Source organism: Podarcis cretensis, assembly GCF_951804945.1.
Source record: "Podarcis cretensis genome assembly, chromosome: 13".
Classification (NCBI taxonomy): domain Eukaryota; kingdom Metazoa; phylum Chordata; class Lepidosauria; order Squamata; family Lacertidae; genus Podarcis; species Podarcis cretensis.
This window is the reverse complement of record NC_137182.1, coordinates 9,254,732-9,260,183: the sequence shown is the minus strand read 5'-3', so window position 1 is coordinate 9,260,183 and position 5,452 is coordinate 9,254,732.

The following is a 5,452-nucleotide window of genomic DNA, read 5'->3' as shown; positions in this document are numbered from 1 at the left end:
TGATTGGACAGAGGCAGCCACAGGAGGAGCAAGGGGGCTGGATTAAGGAAATATAAGTGCTGGCCAGAATGGCAAGAGGCCAGGCCAGAGCTTGGTAACCATATACCACTGTGCCTCATATTTATTTGTCTGACGAATAAATTACTATTTTAATTTCTCTATTGCTGCGTTGAATATTTCATTCCAGCTAAGCGTTAACCACAAGCAGGGTGCTACATCATTGAATCTCAGCAGCTTAGCTGTCCTGAGGAGCCAATAGGTTTGCCTCATATAACCATTCCTTCAGGCTAGGTTCCTCAACAACCCGTCAATAAGAAGAGCCACGAAGAATCCTGCAGCTTGCGTCTCGTCTCTCAGACGGCTCCTTCCTCAGAGCTAACCATTTGCCTAACCTTTGCAAGGTCCCTGCCTCTGTCCTTTCTGATCTATGCTTGCTCCCCTGGACTTTGGCTCTCTGCCTGACCCGACTACAGCTCTGCCTCTGGGACTTCTGACTTTAATGAAACTGCTTCAGAGAGAGTCCTGAAGGAGTGGCTTTTATCTTGTTTTCACTTCCCATGCTTAGTTGACTTTTGTTTCCAATAAAGTCCTCCCTCTTTCAGACCAGGTGCTTCTGTAATTACCATACAAAGTATATTTGCTAATCTGTTTGGCACGTCACACCTGGCCAGCTATAACATTTCCTCAGCGCCGGCACCCTGAGGCATTGTTCCGGCATCTCAAGCAGACAGTCAGAAGGGCTCCTTGCCTGAAGTGATTTCTCAATGTCATGGTTTAGGGCAGGGCTGCCCAACAGGTTGATCGCGATCTACTGGTTGTTCGTGGGGTGTCCCTGGTCGATCCTGGTTGGTCATTGGACCCTCGGCTGTTGTGCTGCTAACTTTCTTTAGGGAGCTCAACAACTGTGGCTCCCCAAAAAAGCTCAACAACTTTAGTCAATCCATAGCTGTCAAATGTCCCTTATTTGAAGTCCCTTATTCCAGCACCATGTCCCGCTGCTGTCCCTTATTGATGGATGTCCCTTAAATGTCCCTTAAATGATGTCCCTTAAATTTCAAAGGAAGCAGCTCCTCTCCCTCCCTCCCTGCTGGCCAGGGAGGAGGGAGGCTCCAACTGTGTTGCTTGGCTGTGTTGCTCACCCAATAAGAAGTCTAAGAACGACTGGGGGATGGAGCTTGCATGCCTTGTGTGTGGCTAGTTAATGCAAGCTGAGGGAGTTTTTGAATGCTGGACGCCAGTTTGTTGCACGTGCTGCTGCAAACTTTGCAGTGCAAAGCCAGGCCGGGGAGCCATCTTAAGTTGAGGCTGCATCGGCCTTGTGGTGCATGTGATTCAGATTCTATTCAGTTGAACCTCTGGTTACAAAGTTGGTTGGACAGTGTTCTCGAAGCTACCAGCATGAGTCTGACCAGACTGCAGGAGGACAGGAAGACTGGAGTGTCTGGAACAGGTGAGGCTGCAGGTCCCTTATTTTGGCTGCTGGTCCCTTATTTTTAAGGCTGCTGGTCCCTTATTTTCAAATCTGTAAGTTGACAGCTATGAGTCAATCCAATAGGTAGATCACTGCCAGTTTATTTACAGTATGAATAGATCGCTGTCTCTTGGAAGTTGGACACCCCTGGTTTAGGGTACCGTATTTTTCGCTCCACAAGACTCACCTTTTTCCTCCTAAAAAGTAAGGGGAAATGTCCGTGCGTCTTATGGAGCGAATGTGTGGTCCTGGAGCCAAATCGCCCGAGTGCAGCATACTCCTGGGCTACTCTTTGGAGGTGGGGGAGGGAGCCACGCTGCTCTGCTGGCAGCCTCCTCTTTCCCCTGAAGCTCTGGGAAGGTTTTGGAGCAGCGGGCAGGCTGTGTGCCATTGCCCCGCGCTCCTGGGCTGCTCTTTGGGGGGGGGGGGGAGGCACGATCCTGTCCAGCTTTGCTGCTTTAAAGCGAATTTGCCATCTCTCAGTGTCTCCTAATTCAACTGCAAAGGCTTGATTGCCTAACTGGATTCTGAGCTCCATTTGAAGTTTAAAAATATTAAGTTTGGGGATTTCTTCAAGTAGCAGTTTTGCGGAACTAGTCATAAATACATGCAAAGCATCTCCAAAAACCAGTAATAGTGAGCTCAGCTAAAACTGAGCAGGCATCTGGCTCAGTAACAGTTTAAACTGCACAACTATAACCAGACATCCTGTGTGTTTGTGTGTAGACCATGTTCTAGCAGCTAATCTTTACTGCTGAAAAGAGGCACTGATATTCCACTCGAAATATATAATTCATTATACAAATTCTTACAAATACAGTCCACCTATACCAAACCAAAAACATTGTGTTTTCTTGGTATTGAATGGAAGCTATTTATCTGCCCTCTTTTCCTCCTCTGTTCTTTGCTCAGTCACTCCATTTTGAATCTTCCTTTCAAAACAACCATGTCTGTTTTGAGAAAACGTCACAGATTTAGGAATTGGAGCGCAATCATTTGATCTCTTTGCTGTTCCTCCAAACTCCAACCACTTCTCCTTTGCACAGCCCTGGTTTCTCTCCCCGACTATTACCATTATTAATAACGGTAAAATGCTCAAATTTTAGTTTATGTGACGGCTGCCAATACTGACTTCCCAGTGATAATGAAAACAGCTACATTTTAATGGAATGTCTGTCCTTTTTCCATTCTCTTCATTATATACCGTGGCTCGCTTTAAAGCAGCAAAGTGGACAGGAGCCATCTGCTTTGCTGTTTTAAATAGTTTAGTACAACATTTGATTCAGATTTTTTCCCCTTGTTTTCCTGCTCTAAAAACTAGGTGCATTTTATGGTCAGGTGTGTCTTATGGAGCGAAAAATACAGTATTTGGGCAGATCTGCTTTCAATAAATGGCTTTGTCACCATCATGGTTGATGAACGTTGCTAGCTGACTAGAAGGAAAGCCACCATGACTTGCTCTTTGGCCCCTAAAACAAGGGTTTTCTTCTGCAGTTTGACTTCACAGAGGCACACTCCATTTTCTCTTGAGATAGATTGTGTTGTTGTTTAGTCGTTTAGTCGTGTCCGACTCTTTGTGACCCCTTGGACCAGAGCACGCCAGGCACTCCTGTCTTCCACTGCCTCCCGCAGTTTGGTCAAACTCCTGCTGGTAGCTCCAAGAACACTGTCCAACCATCTCGTCCTCTGTCGTCCCCTTCTCCTTGTGCCCTCCATCCTTCCCAGCATCAGGGTCTCTTCCAGGGAGTCTTCTCATGAGGTGGCCAAAGTCTTGGAGCCTCAGCTTCAGGATCTGTCCTTCCAGTGAGCACTCAGGGCTGATTTCCTACAGAATGGAGAGGTTTGATCTTCTTTCAGTCCATGGGACTCTCAAGAGTCTCCTCCAGCACCATAATTCAAAAGCATCAATTCTTCGGCAATCAGCCTTCTTTATGGTCCACTTGAGACAGATGGATGCCAACAAACAACTGGTGAAGTGTGCACCTCAAACTGCTGTCGGAAACCCTCATGACTGGGTGGGAGGGGAGAGGGGAAATAGAACGGAATGGCTGGAGCAGGAGAACAGAGATGAGTCACCTGCCCATAACCAACAATGGAGGAATTAAACAATTGAGTGTAGCTGGGATTGGGCAGGAGCGTCCACTGAAACTAAAATGGAGATGAAGAAACTCAGGCAGCCCAGTGAGCATGCTCAGAAGGCATGGCATACTGACCAATGGGAGGGTGAAAAAACCAACGGAAGGAGAGGTGGAATGGGGTGGCTTGAACCCTGAACAGAAGCCTTCTAGCACATTTTGTCACATGGTCCCATTTGTCCATATGTGCTGATACCAAGTTGTGTCTTTTAATGCTTAGGCAGCTGTCATGACACACACGCTGCACAGAAAAGATGTATCAGCAGACTCAGGGTAACCCTGAGATATGTGCACATTTTTTAAAAAATGCCACAGAAAACCCCCCACAGAGGAACCCATAATTAGCCCCATAATAGCTCAATGGCAACCTAGCAGTTCGAAAGCACATCAAAGTGCAAGTAGATAAATAGGTACTGCTCCGGCGGGAAGGTAAACGGCATTTCCGTGCGCTGCTCTGGTTCGTCAGAAGCGGCTTAGTCATGCTGGCCACATGACCTGGAAGCTGTACGCCGGCACCCTCAGCCTGTAAAGCGAGATGAGCGCCACAACCCCAGAGTCGGTCACGACTGGACCTAATGGTCAGGGGTCCCTTTACCTTTACCTTAGCTCGATGGCACATAATGATGAGAGACTGAGAGGGCAAAAAATACCTGACGACAGGAGGGGAGAACAGCTGGACCTAAAAAGGGCCCCGTTACCTTCAGGACCTTAGTGCCTTGTCAAACCTAAATCCGGCCCTGAGGAGAAGGAACCTGCAATACCTCAATGGCATGGATTGTTAAGAGGCTGAAGCTCTCTTTGAGTGCTCACTTGAACACGTGAGGGTCAAAACTACGTACAGGGGCAAGGCCTGTTCTCAAAATCCCTATGTCCTTGGGCTCTTCTCTTGACCTTTCATGTGGCAGGAATCCCAATGGCTCAGGCACTTCAAAGCGTGCAGCTGACTGAGTGTAGAAACCTCCTTGCAGACCTTTGCTCTGAACCTACGATGGCCTGAGAGGAGCCCAAGCATGCAGGGAACATTGGTGGGCAGAGACTGAATCACACACACACACCCGACTGAAAACACAATTGGAACCCACACATGTTCAGCTGAATGCCTGAAAAGCTTTATTTCACACAGGTCAAAGACTCAGTTTGGCACCCACGCACACACATGCATTTGCGGGTACACACACACACAGGCTGGGCGCCTCAATGGCACCCCTCTGGAGACTTCACCCGGGGCAAGAAAAACCCTGACTAGCCCCCCACCCATAGCTAAGGCTCTGAGGGAAGGACGGAATGGTGTAACCAGAACATGGCGGCAGAGAAACGAAGTGTAGAAACCGCTGTTGTCTCGGTTGATTCCTCGTTCACATGGAAAACCTATTTCTAAGCATCCTCAGGAACAGAAGCGAGCGCTTCCCACAGAAATGAATGGATAAATTCAAATTGTTAATCTGGCAGGGACTGGGCCCTTGTATGTACGCCCTTAAAAGGTAAAGGAGACCCCTGACCATTAGGTCCAATCGTGGCTGACTCTGGGGTTGCGGCGCTCATCTCGCTTTATTGGCCAAGGTAGCTGGCGTACAGCTTCCGGGAGCTGGTACCTATTTATCTGGAGCGGTACCTATTTATCTACTTGCACTTTGACGTGCTTTTGAACTGCTAGGTTGGCAGGAGCAGGGACCGAGCAACGGGAGCTCACCCCATCGAGGGGATTCGAACCGCCAACCTGCTGATCGGCAAGTCCTAGGCTCTGTGGTTTAACCCACAGCGCCACCTGCGTCCCTATGTACGCCCTTACTCACCTGAAAAACAGACAAATCCGAAAGGTAGCAGCAGAGGGGGAAATTCTTGGTCT